We start from the raw sequence: 9,547 nt of genomic DNA, 5'->3' as shown, positions 1-9,547 counted from the left end.
AGAGATTCCATCTTGACATTAGGAAGAACTTTCTAACAGTTAGAGTGGTTCCTCAGTGGAACAGGCTTCTCTGGGAGGTGGTAAGATCTCCTTCCCTGGAGGTTTTTAAGAAGAGGTTAGATGGCCATCTGTCAGCAATGCTGATTCTATAACCTTAAGCAGATGATGAGAGGGAGGGCATCTTGGTCATCGCATCTTGGTCATCTTCTGGGCATGTAGTGGGGGTCACTGGGGATGTGGGGGGAGGGTAATTGTAAATTTCCTGTATTGTGCAGGGGGTTGGACTAGATGACCCTGGTGGTACCTTCCAACTCTATGATTCTACAGACTGATCGAAAAGAAACAACTTGGGAGTCACGCAGGGGCCTCGTCACTGTCCGAGGGCAGGGAGCGACTTGGTGGAGTTGCAGTCCAAGAGGGACGAGGGGGACAGGAGGGTGAGGGTCCCAAACATGGTACCAATGGACACTGTGGCAACCTCTGACACCAGAAGAGGTCCCCCCTCTTCATTGGTGGGAGGTTTTTTTAGGTGGAGCCAGGGCAATTGTGCCTGCCCACTGTGCGATTACATCACTTCTGGGTTTACCCCTGGAAGCACCGCATCAGCACTGGTGTTTTTGGGGTTTGAGTGCTGAAGCAGCTGCTGCGATGTGGCGCTTCTGGGGGTAAACCCGGAAGTGACGTAATTGCGTTGCATGCGGCCACACTCGCAATCCCCACTCTGGAGCAGCCCAGTGGATTGGCAGGCAATTGCCCGCCATCACCGCCCACCTGGCAACCCTATTTGGAGGACATTGATTCATAGGGTCACCATGTGTCGGAAGCGACTTGACGGCACTTCAGCAGTCACTTAACAGATGATAGAAAGTTCTAGAATCTACATGTGGTTTAAGAGGTCCAGGTACATACTGAGCCTTCTCTTGAACAATTACTGTATAATAGTTTTCCTTATTTTTCCCCCTACCTAATTACTGAGTCCCTGAATCTAAAAGATTAAACGACTAGTACTGTTCTCCCTTCCTGCCAGAACAGACAAGACTCCCTGATTCCCATTCCAAGGAAGGGATACAAGGGAGAGTTTGAGAGGTACACCATGCTAGCCCACAAAGACTGCATGGCTGCAGACCTCAGACTCTCAACCCTCATTTTTAAAATGACAAGCATTTCCAGTCTTCATAACTGCATAGAAAAGGCTGAGACTATCTTGATACCCTCTTTCTCACTCTCCCAGCCATTTCCTTGCAAAAAAAAGTATTTTAAAAACATATATCAAAAAGCAAAATAATTTTTGCTCTGAATTTTTTAAAAGAAGAGTAATTTATATGCTTAATATGCCTAATTTATTCTAATTATGGGGTGTGGCCTTTCTGTTCACAGAATTCGAATTGTGTGAGTGCAGATTACACACAATTTGTAGGGAATTAAGATTTGGTTTTAATGTTCTCTAGGGATTTGTTTATCAGTCCCTTTTAATTAACTTGGCTCTGGCCTGGGGTACAGCTTCTCTCTCAGGGTGTGCCGGCATTATGGAGTGGAGCGACAGATGAATGAGAAGGTGGGCAGATCATTCCCGCTTCCTCTGGTGTGGCTTCCTCTGGACTTTGCTTCTAGCTGCCTGCTGCCTTCTGGAAGAGACTGCCTGGATCCTGACCTGAGGAGTTTGCTCTCATCGGCTTCACTATCGGGCCGTCTCAGTCCGGTGTCTCTTGCCTTTGGAAGGGTTTGTTTGAGCAGGGAGGGAAAAGATGCAAGTCGCAGTGCTGGGGAAATGGCTTTTTGCCCAAGGTCATCCAAGACAGAGACAGGAATAGAAAAATCTCCATTTCCGGGCTTTCCTATCGATAGGAAATTGGCCTGCAGTTCATAGCAATTTAATACATGGCTGGACACAATCACGCAGAGTGCTAGAACTGAAGAGTACCCAGCAGGACATGTACTTCCATGTGATTAAAAAAAATCTCAAATATCTTTGATAAATTTATGATGAGTAAACAGTGGACTAACACAGCAACCCATCTGGAATTGTTGAATAAATGAGTGAGACATGAAAGGACTGTAGATTTGTAAAAACAAAAAGTCAGGCCAGGAATTTTTTCCACATTTCTTTCTTTTTTAAAGAAACATTCCAAATTGCTTGAGATTGAGGGAGCATGTTTGGGGGGTGACTCAGCATCTGGCTGCCACAGGCTGAAAATTGCAGACGAATGGTCCGTTGCCCTGCTCTAGAGGTTGAGAAATGTTCGTTTTTGTGGTCTGCAGCTTGAATGAGGTCAGTCTACCCAGCAAGCATTGTTCATACAGCAATGAGTATACGGAGCCAAGCACTTTACGAGATCTGAGGGAGGGGGCACCCTCCCCCCCACAGCCCTCTTGGTTCACTTTGAAGGAGACTTGTGAGTCTATGTCCCATCAAGTCACTTCCAACTTAATAGAATCATAGAGTTGGAGGGGCCACCAGGGTCATCTAGTCCAACCCCCTGCACAATGCAGGAAATTAACAACTACCTCCCCCCACATCCCCAGTGACCCCAACCCTCCCCCCGCCATGCAGAATCCCACAATCAAAGCACTCCCAACAGATAGCCATCTAGCCTCTGCTTAAAGACCTCCAAAGACGGGGACTCCACCACCCTCCAAGGCAGCACATTCCACCGTCGAACAGCCCTCACCGTCAGAAAGTTCTTCCTAATGTTTAGGTGGAATCGCTTTTCTATTAGTTTAAATCCATTACTCCGTGTCCTAGTCTCTGGAGCAACAGAGAACAAGCTAGTTCCCTCATCAACATGACATCCCTTTAAATATTTAAACATGGCTATCATGTCTCCCCTCAACCTTCTCTTCTCCAAACTAAACAAACCCAACTCCCTAAGTCTCTCCTCACAGGGCATGGATTCCAGACCTTTGACCATTCTGGTTGCCCTCCTCTGGACATGCTCCAACTTGTCAACATCCTTCTTAAATTGTGGAGCCCAAAACTGGACACAGTATTCCAAGTGAGGCCTGACCAATGCAGAATACTGTGGTAATATTACTTCCCTTGATCTAGACACAATACTCCTATTGATGCAGCCTAGAATTGCATTGGCCTTCTTAGCCGCCATATCACACTGTTGACTCATGTTCAGTTTGTGGTCCACTAAGACTCCCAGATCTCTTTCACATGTACTGTTGTCAAGCCAACTATCTCCCATTCTGTACCTGTGCCTTATTGTTGTTTCTGCCTAGGTGAAGTACTTTACACTTCTCCCTATTGAAATCCATTTTATTGCTTATGGCCCAGCTCTCCAGTCTATCGAGGTCATTCTGAACTCTGACCCTACCCTCCGGGGTATTAACTACCCCTCCTAACTTGTTGTCATCTGCAAATTTGATTAGCATGCTCTCTATTCCATCATCGAAGTCATTTATAAAAATTAAATAGTACCGGTCCCAGCACAGACCCCTGTGGTACCCCACTGGTCACTCATCTCCAGGATGAAGTTGTGCCATTAATGAGCACCCTTTGGGTTCAGTTGGTCAACCAATTACTAATCCACCTAACAGTAGCAGTGTCCAGCCCACATTTTACTAGCTTTGTTTCAAGAAGATCATGGGGCACTTTATCAAAGGCTTTACTGAAATCAAGGTACACTACATCGACAGCATTCCCTTCATCTACCATACTTGTCACTCTTTCAAAAAAAGATATGAGATTAGTTTGGCATGACCTGTTTTTGAGAAACCCATGTTGACTGTCAGTGAACACGGCATTTCTGTCTAAGTGCTTACAGACTGTCTGTTTAATTATCTGCTCTAGTATTTTACCTGGTATTGATGTCAGGCTGACTGGGCGATAATTGTTTGGGATTTCTTTCCCCCCCTTTTTAAAGATGGGGACCACATTTGCCCTCCTCCAGTCTGCTGGAACTTCTCCTGTTTTCCATGAATTCTCAAAGATTATTGCCAACCCTTTGGCAACCCTTTGAATGAATTACCTCCATAATATCCTGTCGTTATCTGCCTTGCTCGGGTCTTACAAACAGAAGGCCATGGCTTCCTTTATTGAGTCAATCCATCTCATTTTGGATCTTACTATTTTCCTGCTGCCTTCAACCTTTCCTAGCATTATTTTTAAAATTTTATTTAAAACATTTACTAGCCACCTTTCTACCTCGTGGAACTCAAGGCGGCTTACAATATAGCTGAAGCAACAATAATAAAAAATTGCATTAAAGACCACAATTTAAAATAATTAGGACTGCCACTAAATAAAATACTAAATTAGTCAAATGCAGTTCTAAATGAAACTGTCTCCTAAAGACTGAAAGTGTCTTTTCCAGCAAGTCTTGTCTTTTCATGATGTGACTAAAGTACAATAGCCTCAATGTAGTCATTTTAGCTTATAAGGTGAATCCTGGCTTGGTTTGCTTTGATCTAGAACCCACTGATCTGTCTTTTTGGTAGTCCATTAAACTTTCCTCTAACACCACATTTCAAATTAATAGATTTTCTTCTTGTCAGCTTTCTTCGTTGTCCAACTTTCATACCCATACGTAGTAACGGAGAATACCATAGTATGAATTATTTTGATCTTGGTTTTCAGTCCCATGTCTTTATGCTTGAGAATCTTTTCTAGTTCCTCCCAGGTCTGTCTCCTGATTTCCCTTTTGGGTGATGAGCCAAGGAATAGAAAATCTGTAACGATTTCAGTTTCTTCATTGTCAAAGTTGTGTAGTCCCTCAGTAGTCATTACAAAAGAGTCTTGGGGAAACCATCTGTTTCTATAAGCACACCAAGAAGTCATGCTCTGGGGCTAGCAAGTCCTTACTCCTAACTCCTGAAGTGCATTCAGACAGTTCACAGCCATATGAACTGGTAACAGCCACTGCTTTGATGGCTTTTAAAATATTTAGGTAATGTCATGGAGGAGGAGAGATCTATTAATGGTTCTTAGCCATGATGGCCAAATAGAACCTCCATGTGCAGAGGCAGTCTACATCTGCAGTCTACACCAGATGTTAAGGACAAAAGGTGGTATAAGGCTGTTGCTGGCATGCCTTGTTTTTGAGATTTCTGGAGGCATCTGGCTGCCCTCTGTTGGAAACAGGATACAGGGCTAGAAGGATTGTTGGTCCAATCCAGCTGGGCTGGACGTCAGTGGCAGCTACTGACCATCAGAATTGAGGCACTGGGATAAAAAATGATAAAAGCATCATCCCCAAAGTGTCCAGTTTTATCTTTGCTCCCCTGCTTCTTCCCAATGTTGCCCTTTTAATTTGGTGAGACTGAATCCTGTGACACCAGAAGGCAGGACTGAGGGGCAAAACTCACCCAAAGCTGTGTCAGAAGGGTTAACTGAAACCCGGGCTCTCTCCTAGACCTATTTTATCCCACCTTTCCTCCCAAGAGCCCAGGGAAGCATCCATTTCCGCTTCTCCTCCAGGGCCAGTTCTCTGGCCAAGACACCCCAGCAACAGCTTTGAGTAACTCCAGCACATCACAGGGTCTGGACATGCTCGCCACCATTGGCAGGGTGGGAGAAGACCCACATGGACTGGAAAGACCTACAGCACCGCTGGCTGGGAGCTGCGAGGCTGGCTGAGGCCCCTCTCAGATCCAGCTAGGGCCACTGTGCTTGGGAGGACAACATACCTTGAACCAGCCCTGCCTCCTCCCCACTCCATTTAATCCTTACAACCAACCTGTGAGGTGGGTTAACTGAAGGATTATCTCCTCCCATACGTTCCTGCCCTGGAATTAAGATCACAGGGAGAGGCCCTCCCGACTGGCTCACTAATTGAAGAAGCTCATCTGGTGGGTACGCGAGAGAGGGCCTTTTCCGTGGCGGCCCCACAATGATCACACAACCTCCACAGGGAGGTGCACCTGGCCCCCTCACTTTCAATCTTTAGGAGGCAGCTGCAGACGGTTTTATTTAGGACTGATGATTAATGCAGTCCTGAATTGTGATTTTAACTTTTGGCTTTATGTATTTTATGCACTTTATATTGTAAGCCGCCTTGAGCTCAGTCAAGAAGAAAGGTGGCTAACAAAAGCTTTCACTATTTTATTTAAATTGGGATTAGAGTGGGAGGGGACTGACCTGAGCTCCCCCAGTGGGGCTTGGTGTCTGAACATGGGCCTGGGTCCTCAGACCCTGCCTGGTGCTCCGTCCTCCACCCCCAACTTTGAGCTGGTGCCTCTGTCCAGGGTCCCAGGAAGCCAGCTAGAGCTGAACACTCCCCTTCCTAATTAGACTCTCCAAAGGCACTGCGGTCACCGCCCCCCCAATCTCTCTCATCTTTTGTGTCAACGTCTCTATCAATTTACCCAAGTAGGGATGAATCCATTTTCTCCAGTGCTGCTCTTTTCTGTGGGAGAGGAGGAGGAACACAAACGTTGCAGCCGCATTCTTCTTTCTCCTTTTGCAGCCCCCCTTCCCAAGCCCCCATCTCCAAATGGTGCCCCTCCTGGGTGGGGGTGGTGTCCTCACCGGTCCAGCCTGCTTTAATTTGGGTGTTGCAGGAAAAGATACCGCTTTTTCTTCCTCCCCTCCCAGCTGCAAGAAACCGTGGATCCAACGGAAATCCGTGCTTTCCCATGCCGGATACACCACTTGCAAAAGCACTCTGTAGCTGCTGGGGGGGTGGGGGGTGGAATGGGATCCGATGGTTGCAGCAGCAGCAGCAGGGGTGGGAGAGAAATCCTTCGATGTGGGGAGGAGGAGGAAGACGAGCTTTTGCATCCTGCGAACCAAGAAGGACCTTGTGACTCAAGGATCCAGCGGCACGGCACGTAAGTGGCTTCCTTTTGTTACCAAAAATCCTTTCCAGCAGGGAGAAGACGGAAGCGTAACCAGGACAAGTTTCGGGGGAGGGGAGGGAAAGGCTATCAGATGTACTACGGGGCTAGTAGCCATCGAGGTGTCTATGCTCTGGGAACTCATTTGGCTGGCAAGGGAAGGTAGATTCTTGTTTTTTACTAGAAAACAGGGACCACTGCAACATTCACGGGCCATGCGTCAAACACATCCATAGCTCCCCCTCCCTTTCTACATTATATGCACAGAACCGTTACTCTGAGTTGATAAGAGCTCGTCACTTTGCCCCTGGAAGGGGGCATTGTTACTGAGAGGAATATATTTCAGATACGTATTAAGGCTTGGATTAACAGTCCTCCCCCCCACACACACACCTATCAGATCTTTTGAATTAATTTATTTTTTGCCACAGTTTTTGACTGCAGGGAGGCAGAGAGAAAGATGGTCGGTTGGCACCGAAGGGGGACTGCTGGAAGGCAGAGAATGGAGGACAGACATCCTGCGATGCATTCCTAAGGAACCTGCCTGTGAGCGCATCGGAGCAAAGCCCACCACCCCATCCTTCGAGAGCCTCCTCTTCAGCCCCAGCCATTTGCTCATCCTTTGCTCTTGAGTAAGCTGCTTGGGAGAGGGCAGGAGTGACGCATGCATGGCTAGGATCCTTCAGATCCTTGTGAAAATGGATCCCTGTGAAGAGAGCAGAACAAAAAATATGAAATTAAAAATCTTGGGGCTGTGCGAAGGGTGGGGGAGCCTTCTGCCGTGATGCTTGTCAGGTTTGCAAGTTTGAATCTGAGCAACACAGGGTTTTTACACCAGTGGTGCTGACTGCTAGCGTTACTTCTGTCTTATTGCAGGGCCAGTGATTGTTTTCTTAAGTAACTCTGGGCACGCTTCAGTGGGAAGTTCTCTTTCAACCATCTAAATGAAATGAGCAGGGTTACCCAATGGGGCTTGTGCAGGCAAAATTCTCACTGGACTGTTCCCCAAGCCCTTCTCACACACTGGGCAATGACCACTTGGGAGCGGAGCTCTGCCTGGATGCAGGCCCTCAGGGGCCACCTTGGGCCCCCAGGACAGGCCCAAACCCAAGTCACAGGACTTGCCCAGCTCCATGGGACCCTTGGGATGACAAGGGCCCCTGGAATTTTGCCCCCCCCCGGTCTGCCCCCTTTGGTAGGCCTGCCAAGCTGCTTGGGTTGCACGAATGTAATGCAAGATGCACACACATACTTGAGGGACTGTCTCTTCCCACTGACCCCCCCCCCAATTTCTTGTGTGTGTAAGGTGCCACTAAATTGCAGCCGACTTATGGGGACCCCTCACAGGGTTTTCAAATCAAGTGAAGTTCAAAGGTGGTTTGCCATTGCCTGCCTCTTTGTAGCAACCCTGGGCTTCCTTGGGGGTCTCTCTTCTAAGTACTAACCTGGGCTGACCCAGATCAGGCTAGATGGCCTGGGTATAATAAATTGTGTTCAGTCAAGACAACTTAATGGTGACCCCATAGGGTTTTCAGGGCAAGAGAGGAGCAGGTGGTTTGCCATTGCTTGCCTCTGCATTGCAACCTTGTACTTCCTTGGAGGTCTCCCATCCAAGGACTAACCACGGCCAACCCTGCTTAGCTTCCAAGATCTGATGATATCCAGCTAGCCACATCACTGGAAAAATCCCCCCTTTTTCCTATGTGTGTGTGCTGCATGCAAACAGGAAGGCGCAGCAGACAGGCTATTTTGGCTTCAAGTCTCTCTTGCCCATGGAGTAGAAAAGAGCCAGAGTCCAGTAGCACCTTAAAGACTAACAAAATTTCTAGCAGGGTATGAGCTTTCGTGAGCCACAGCTCACTTCTTCAGATACCCGTGGAGGTTCACCCAAGTCCCAGCTCTGACCACTTCCTGGAAGGCCCTCACAGCTATCTTTAAAAAATAATAATGAAAACCCAGGCTTCTGGAATCACTGTTTAAGTATTTTCCAACTCTTTATTAGCCTGACTTTATTTAAAACTGTATCCCTCTTTCATCTTCGTGGCTTCTGTGCAATCCCACATCACATGTGCAGGCCAGCCGCAAAAAGATGTGTGCCTGCACAGAAGACCACTCGGCCCACAGTTACATGTAAGTGCAGCTCTGTTTTCTCCTTTATGTGTTTGCAATGGTAAACGTGCTGCATTATTTCCTTCACTGTTGGTATTGCAAGCTGGAGGGTGGCAGGCCTAGAAACTGAGCTCTTATTCCCGCCTGAGCCAGAACGAGCCCGTCTAGGCCAGAACAGAAGGCAGCTCTGCGCTCTCAGCCGTTGCTGACTTAAGAGTTTTACACAAACAGGGATGTGTCTCAAAGTCATCAGTTGCACCCAGTTACTGTGTGCGTTCAGGGCTGTTTTGCGCTGGGGTTGCTGAGGAAATACCAGGCTTGGGGGGTCCTACGGAAAAGGGCTTGTTGCAGGGGCCAGCGTGGGGGCAACGAGCCCCATCTAGAGAGGACTTCTCCCAAAGGCCAGCATAGTATCCTGCTTGTTACTAGCTCAGTGACTTCCTGGCTCCGGTTCTGCATTCATATGCCGAGTGACCAATAGGAAGTTGTAGGGGGTGTCAGTGGGTGCGGCCTGGGAGGAGTGGGGAAGGCCAACCTCTGGAGTGTGGTGTGTCTCCAGAGCTCACACACAATCAATGGTGAAGCTGAACTTCAGTCTTATATCAGACCCTAAACCCCTCTCTCCCTCTCCCTTCTCCCCTTCCAGGTGAACAGTATG

This window comes from Euleptes europaea, chromosome 18 (genome assembly GCF_029931775.1).
Source record: "Euleptes europaea isolate rEulEur1 chromosome 18, rEulEur1.hap1, whole genome shotgun sequence".
In the NCBI taxonomy this organism is placed as follows: Eukaryota; Metazoa; Chordata; class Lepidosauria; order Squamata; family Sphaerodactylidae; genus Euleptes; species Euleptes europaea.
The sequence above is the reverse complement of the archived record's forward strand: the minus strand, read 5'-3'. Positions refer to the sequence as shown.